At 40.4% G+C, this 7,867-nt stretch overlaps 1 protein-coding gene across 6 annotated transcripts in view; it reads left to right on the top strand.

The window, feature by feature from the left end:
• FANK1 (fibronectin type III and ankyrin repeat domains 1) overlaps positions 1-7,867 on the top strand; it is a 144,136-nt gene that overhangs the window by 22,734 nt on the left and 113,535 nt on the right. The window lies entirely within an intron of this gene.

Raw genomic sequence — 7,867 nt, 5'->3', positions numbered from 1 at the left:
TGAGACAGAGTCTTGCTCTGTCTCCCAGGCTGGGGTGCAGTGGCACAATCTTAGCTCACTGCAACCTCTGCCTCCCTGGTTCAAGCGATTCCCCTGTTTCAGCCTCCCTAGTAGCTGGGATTACAGGCATGTGCCACCACCCCTGACTAATTTTTTGTATTTTAGTAGAGATGAGGTTGCATCATGTTGGCCAGGATGGTCTCAATCTCCTGACCTGGTGATCTGCCCGCCTTGGCCTCCCAAAATGCTGGGATTACAGGTATGAGCCATCTCGCCCAGCCAATAAATTCTTTTAATTGTCTATTTGGTATAATTTTAAAAATCTGTAGTTAAAATATACCATTTGTATTATCCATAATAGCCAAATGGTGGAAGCAAGCCAAGTGTCTATTTGCGATGAATAAATAAAATATGATGTCTATATACTATATATACAACGTAGAATACTATTCGGCCTTTAAAAAGGAAGGAAGTTCTGACACATGCTATACCATGAGTAAACCTGGAAGATGTTATGCCAAGTGAAACAAGCCAGTCACCAAAGAACAAGTATTTGATGTGATTAGGTTCTTGATACACTACTCCAAGGCAGGCGCCTTGGCATAGTGAATGTTTGAAGCTGAAGGAATGTGAGAAATGGCAGGAAGGACTCTCTGACCTTCCCACCCTCTTGTCTGATGCAGGTCACAAGGCCTTTGGGTGAGAGGGCCGGTTCCTGAAGGAAGGAGCATCCTTCCCTCTGAAGATAATGCTGAGGGGAATCTGAGTGAAAGGTTCTGCTGTTTCTTTCGGTTTACCACACTTAGCTCCTACCCCTTCTAGTCCTCTCACATTTTCTGCTTCTCTCCACTTTTCCTCAAACTGTTAAGCAAAAATTATGGGAGGTCATTCTTTTAGGCTGAGCGCCTGCCCTACACCCCAACAGATCAGACCAAACCAAATCAGAGTTATTTATGCTAAATGCTGTGTCATCAAACTGAAACCTTAGGGAAACAGATAGATCCCCAAACAGACCAGTTTTTCCTGAAAACATGAGATTCCAGTCTACTTGAATCAGAGTAAGAAGGAAGTGCCCGTAACCATTACAAAAAAGTAAATGAAGTAACTTGATGTTAACCAATCAGGTTTATCTATTGTTTCCTTGTTTTTGCCTTATAAAACCAGTGGCTCTGCTATTGCCCAGTGGGAGCTCTCATTCTGTTGTGTAGAATGAAAGGTGCCCAGGTTCATGAATCATGAATAAAAGCCAATTCTATAAATTTGTTGTAGTCTTGGCAAATTTCATATAAAACCTAACTTGTGATTTAGTCTTTTGACAAACCTAATATAAAAATTAAATGAAATATTTAACTGTTTCTTTAGGTCTTCATTTTTTTAAAAAAGGCTTGTAGTTACATCAAGTTACTTCCAGAAAAAAGTTTTTTCTGTGTCATGACAAACTTAAGTAAATTTGTATGTTTTTCTCTTGTTCATCCGTCTTTTGGTACAAGAGCCCCAGCCAGGAAATTAGAAGGGTAGAAGAAAAATATTTTTCCTTCCTTACATAATGATTCCACTTACATGAGGTAACTAGATCAGTCAAATTCATAGAAACAAGGTAGAATGGTGGCCAGGCTCAGTGGCTTATGCTTGTAATCCCAAAATCTTGGAAGGATGAGGAGGGAGGATCGCTTCAGCCCAAGGGTTCAAGACCAGTCTGGAAAACATAGTGAGACCTCATCTCTACTTTAACGAGAAAAAAAAAAAAAAAAAGAAAGTTTGGTGTAGTGGCACATACCTGCAGTCCCAGCTACTGGGGAGGCTGAGGTGGGCGGATCACTTGAATCTGGGAGTTCAAGCTTTCGGTGAGCTATGATCATGCTACCGTACTTCAGCCTGGGCAACAGAGTGAGACCCTGTCCAAAAAAGGTAGCTGGGTGGTTGCCAGGGACTGGAGAGGAGTGAGGAGTTATTAATTACTGAGTACAGAGTTTCAATTGGAGATGATGGAAACATTCTGGAGACAGATGGTGGTGATGGTTGCACAACAGTGTGAATGCACTGAATGCCAATGAACTGTACACTTACAAATGGTTAAAGTTGGCTGGGCACGGTGGCTCATGTCTGTAATCCCAGCGCTTTGGGAGGCTGAGGCAGGTGTACCACCTGAGGTCAGGAGTTTGAGACCAGCCTGGCCAGCATGGTGAAACCCTGTTTCTATTAAAAATATAAAAATTGCCCGGGCATGGTGGCAGGCACCTGTAATCCCAGTGACTTGGGAAGCTGAGGCAGGAGAGTGGCTCCAACATGGGAGGCAGAAGTTGCAGTGAGCCAAGATTGCACCATTGCACGCCAGCCTGGGCAACAGAGGGAGACTCCGTCAAAAAAAAAAAAGTTAAAATAATAAGTTATATATACTTTACCATGAAGAAGACATTTTATAAGCACCACTTACCATTTGATCACCTGTTAAATGCTAAGTGCTTTGTACACATTTCACTAATCTTTAGAACAACTTTGTTTAGTCAATGTTATTTCTGGTTATAGATGAGGAAACTGAGGCTCAGAAAGATTAGTTATTTGAAGTCTTACAGCTTTTATAATGTTATTCATACATTGTTTATACCCTAGGTAGTTGGAGAAATTGCAGGGGAGAATCTCAGAAATAACTAAAATAAGTGAAGATGTAATCAAGAAACAAAAGTACAGTGGTTGAATGGAGACCAACTAAAGATGGCTGGGACTGGTCAGACTACATACACATGGAAGGTAAATCAGTAGGAAAGGGAAGGAGTCTCTAGGTTTCAAGATGAAATAGAAGTCGTGAGAATTATATAAATTTAAATTCAATTCACTGAAGAGAGCTAGAAGTCAGCTACTGTTTCCTCTAGATAATATTCAGTAAAGAGCTAACTGCTAATGCATTGGCCTGGGGAAGTGTTTAATGTTAAATAGAAACAAACACTAGTTAAACCCTTCCTGGAGGTAAGAATCCTCCTTCTTTTTTTGTAACAGACCTGGGAGATCTTTAGAGATGAGGGAAAGAATTATTTCTTTGAATCGGGTAGAATATTAAAGACTAGCCAGCCCTCAGGCTAATGGTGGTTGCTGCTATTCTATTGTTGAATGTGAACCAAAACCTTCAGAAAGGAGCAAGTCTTTGTGGAATACACAGGTTGTGAAGTGCATCAAAGGGGTGTAAATCCAGCTGACCACGATACCTTCAAGTGTTTTTCCACTGAACTTAATTTTCTCATTTTGCACTTCTTTCTGGGTTGACTTTTTAAGCAGCCCAAAGCTCAAGGTGATTTTACTTTTGTAATTGTATTAATTCTCTTGGGAATGCTCATTCCTGATTCTTCACCAAACAGTAGGCGTATAACCTTATTTGTTTCTGCCTATAATAATTCTGGAGTCTTTAAAGAAAAAAGACTGTGACTTTTCATGATGAGTAGAAGATAGGTTTTACTAATGCTACCATCAATATTAATTCCTTGCAGTTCAAGGACACAGAGACCCTGTCTAATATATTCAGAGGGAGAACTTGGACGTGGGAGATGACTCCTGCCTCGTACTCGCTGTAGCTCTGCTTTCTATTATTATTTTATTCAATGAAGCTGCTTTTGTCTCCTTGCTGACAGCTGTCAAACATGAGAGGTAATTTCAGGCTATAGTGAAGAAGCATGACGGAGGCAGAAGAAATCGGCAATCATTTGGCCTGTACTTGTTGCTTTTTGTTTTTTTCTGGACTTGGGATACAGACCAAGCCTTGACATTTCTGGCCTTTGAGTCTTTCTCGACTGTGATGATCATACATTAGCTCTTCTAGAAGTTAGATGTGACTTTGGACTAAGTCTTTCATAAGGTGGCTAAATGAATTTATATTGTTCATCACAGTTCACTAGATTGGTTAAGCAGGAAATTTACAGAGATTTCTGTTTCTTTGCTGAAAATGTTTTTCTTAATTGAGAAACTTCTTCTAATACTGTCTTCTGGAGTAGTCCTAGAAATAAGTACAAATGATTGTTTTCAGCAGGAGGCCACACACACATTTTTGCTTCTCTGTGATTTATGGGTAGCACTGACATAAATTGTTAAAAACAATGGTCATAGATAGCTCATGTATCAGACTTTGGGCTCAGCCACTGTAGCTGCTGTTGACCCAGAGGGACCACTGGATCCTCACATCTCAGGGCAGCACATCATTTGCAGCAATGGTTGGTTTTACATAACCCTTTATGAAATTAGGTGAGGCTCTTGATTGGAATTTCTTTTTATAAAGGTTTAACATGAGTTTATATCTCTTTAAATATCTGTTTCTAATTTGTCTTTTTTTGAGATGGAGTCTCGCTCTGTCACCAGGCTGGAGTGCAGTGATGCAACCTCGGCTCACCGCAACCTCCGCCTCCTGGGTTCAGGCAATTCTCCTGCCCCAGCCTCCTGGGTAGCTGGGATTACAGGCACGCGCCACCATGCCCAGCTAATTTTTTTGTATTTTTAGTAGAGACAGTGTTTCACCATGTTGACCAGGATGGTCTCGATCTCTTGACCTCGTGATCCACCCGCCTCGGCCTCCCACAGTGCTGGGATTACAGGCTTGAGCCACCGCGCCCGGCCAATTTTTTGTATTTTTAAGTAGAGACAGGGTTTTACCATGTTGGCCATGATTGTCTCCATCTCCTGACCTCGTGATCCACCCGCCTCGGCCTCCCAAAGTGCTGGGTTTACAGGCGTGAGCCACTGCACCTGGCCCAGTTTCTAATATTTTTAAAGGCCTGTGTTTAAAGCAAATTTGGGAGATACTTATATATGTCTACTAACTAGTGTTCTTTTGTGGTGCTTTAGAAATTCTGGCTCACTTGTATTTTTGCAGGCCTTCTAATGATTTCACTCGTCAATCAGAAAATATTTCTGTCGACCTCCCTGCTTCCTCCCCTTTGATCTTATCTATTTTTGGTCATTTTGGAGTTGACTTAGCAGCCTTCACAAAACTTGTCGGAATTCCCATTGGGATTAAATTGATACGTCATTTTTGAGAGACCTTTACAGTATTGAACTTTCCAATCCGTGAACTTTACTTATCTGCCCATTTATTATGTTTGTTTTGGGTGCATTACAAAATTATATGATCACTCCAACAATTACCTTGCCCTTTCTAGAAAAACCATCCATTGTTAATTAACTTTGGGCATTCACTGATCTGTGTTCCTCTAGCATTGCTTCTTTCAGAATTTTGTGTAAATGGAATCGTTCAAGATGTAGCCTTTTGAGTCTGACTGCTTTCCTGTACTTTATCAACAGTTATTCCTCTTTATTGCCAGATAGTAATCCATTGTATGAGTACTGCATGGTTTGCTTTAGGTTTGTCATTGGGAGAACACGGACTATTTTCACTTTTTGGTAAATTGTAAATGGACCGGCATTCACAAAGTGTTTGTTGTCTGAGCAAAAGTTTTCATTTCACTTGTGCAAACACCTGCAGGTAGGATGCCGAGTCATGTGGTCCATGTATGTTTGACTTGATAAGAACCTGCCAAATTATCTTCCGAAGTGGCTGCCCAACTTCAGTTTCTTTAACAAATCTAAGGGTATTCAAGCTGTCTGTTTCTTCGTGAGTTTTGGTAGTTGGTCTTTCAAGGAATTGCTCTATTTCATCTAATTTGTAGAATTTAGAAGCATATGGTTGTGTTTGTGTTTTGTTATGTAGTATCCACTATTAGCCTTCTGGTATCTACAGGGTTTGTAATATTCCTGTCATTTCTTATATTGGTAATTTGTGTTTTCTCTTCTTCCTTTGTCAGTCTGCTGGAGTCTTACTCATTTTATTGATTTTCACCTCCCACGAACCCCTGCAAAGAACCAGTTTTGGATTTCATTGAATTTTTTTCCTCTTACTGTTTTTGTTTAAATATTACTGATTTAGTTTTATATATTTAGTCTTTTCTCCTGCTTGATTTGAGTTGATTTGGTTCTTTTCTTATTTAAAGTAGATACATTGATTTGATACTTCATTTCTCATATAATTTAGTGCTATAAATTGCCCTCTACGCACATATTTTGATAAGCTGATTTTATATTTATTCAATTCAAACTGTTTTCCAATTTTTCTTAAGATACTCACTTTGACTCATGGGTCATTTAGACGTACACCATTTAACTTCTTATATTTGGGGATGCTCTAGAAATGTTCTAGATTCCTAGTTTAATTCCGTCATTATGAGAGAACATAATTCACTTACTTTTAATTCTTTAGGGTTTGTTTTATGACCCAGAATATGATCTCTCACCATCGCCATACCGATAATATTTCAGGTTTTGATGTTTCCCAACCTGCCTGCTGGTTACTTTTCAGAGTCCTCAGGTCATTGCTATTTATATTTTGTCCAGAGTTTCAAATTGTGATCTGGGAAACAACAGGCTGTAGCATGCATGCACCATCTTGGTCAGCATCACAGGTTGTTGATACAACTTGTTTTGAGACAGAGTCTCACTGTCACCCAGGCTGGAGCGCAGTGGCATGATCAGGCATCACTGCAGCCTCAACCTGCTGGGCTCAAGCAATCCTCCCACCTCAGCCTTCCGAATAGCTGGGTCTATAGGTATGCTGCCATGCCCAGCGAATTTTTGCATTTTTTGTAAAGACGGGGTTTTGCCTTGTTGCCCTGGCTAGTCTCAAAATCCTAAACTCAGAGTATCCTCCCAGTTGGGCCTCCCTAAGTGCTTGGATTATAACTGTGACCACCGTGCCTGGCCAATACATCTTAAAAGTAATTTCTCATCCAGTTGAATAATGATGGCCTGTAAATATTTTTCTTGCACTTACCTTGTTGGGTTTTGATACCAAGGTTATTTTTATTTTAACCTTATAAAAGAACTGGGGAGGCTTCTAATTTTATTCTGTCAGTTTGTGTTAGTGGCAGGATTTTTTTGTTTTGTTTTCTTTTTCTTGTATGTTTAATGGAAGTTTTTGGCTGAAGGCTCTTGGGCCTGGAAATTTCTTTATGGGGAGTTTTTTCAGTACTGATTCAATATATTTACTAAGATGTTTTTCTACTTTTTGAGCCAATTTTGATGTTTTTTTTCCCTAGAAATTTATATCTCACTGGATGTGATGGTACATGCCTATAATCCCAGCACTTTGGGAAGCTGAGGTGGGAGGACCACTTGACTCCAGGAGTTCAAGACCAGCCTAGGCAATATAGTGAGACTCCACCTCTACAAAAAAATAAATGTTAGCTTGGCATGGTGGTGGGTGCCTATAGTCTGAGCTAGTTGGGAGGCTGAAGTGGGAGTCGTTTGAGCTTGGGAGGTCAAGGCTGCAGTGAGCCGTGATTGTGCCACTGCATTCCAGCCTGGGCAACAGAATAAGACCTTGTCTCAAAAAAATAGTTTTTCATCTATGCTTTAAGGTCTGTTGGCATAAAGTTATTCAGAATTGCACATTATGAATTTGTTTGAGACTGAGTCTCACTCTATTGCCCAGGCTGGAGTGCATTGTCGCAGTCATGGCTCACTGCAGCCTCCACCTCCCAGGCTCAAGCCATCCTCTTACTTCAGCCTCCCGAGTAGCTGGGACCGCAGGCATGTGCCCCCATGCCCAGCTAATTTTTGAATTTTTGCTAGAGATTGGGTTTTCCATGTTGCTCAGGCTGGTCTCAAACTCCTGAACTCAAGCAATCAATCGTCCCACTTTGGTCTCCCAAAGTGCTGGGATTGCAGGTGTGAGCCATCGTTCTTGGCCTTCAAGTTACGACTTTCTTTCAAAGTCTATCTGTAGTACCCTCCTCTTAGGCAAGATTGCTTTTTTGACTGCTTTTTCTTGATAAATCTTGCTAAAGCTCTGTGAATTTCATTATATATATATATATATATATATATATATATATAT

The sequence above is a fragment of the Cebus imitator genome, unplaced genomic scaffold (assembly GCF_001604975.1).
Source record: "Cebus imitator isolate Cc_AM_T3 unplaced genomic scaffold, Cebus_imitator-1.0 Scaffold107, whole genome shotgun sequence".
Taxonomy (NCBI): domain Eukaryota; kingdom Metazoa; phylum Chordata; class Mammalia; order Primates; family Cebidae; genus Cebus; species Cebus imitator.
This window is presented reverse-complemented; position numbering and strand designations above follow the sequence as displayed.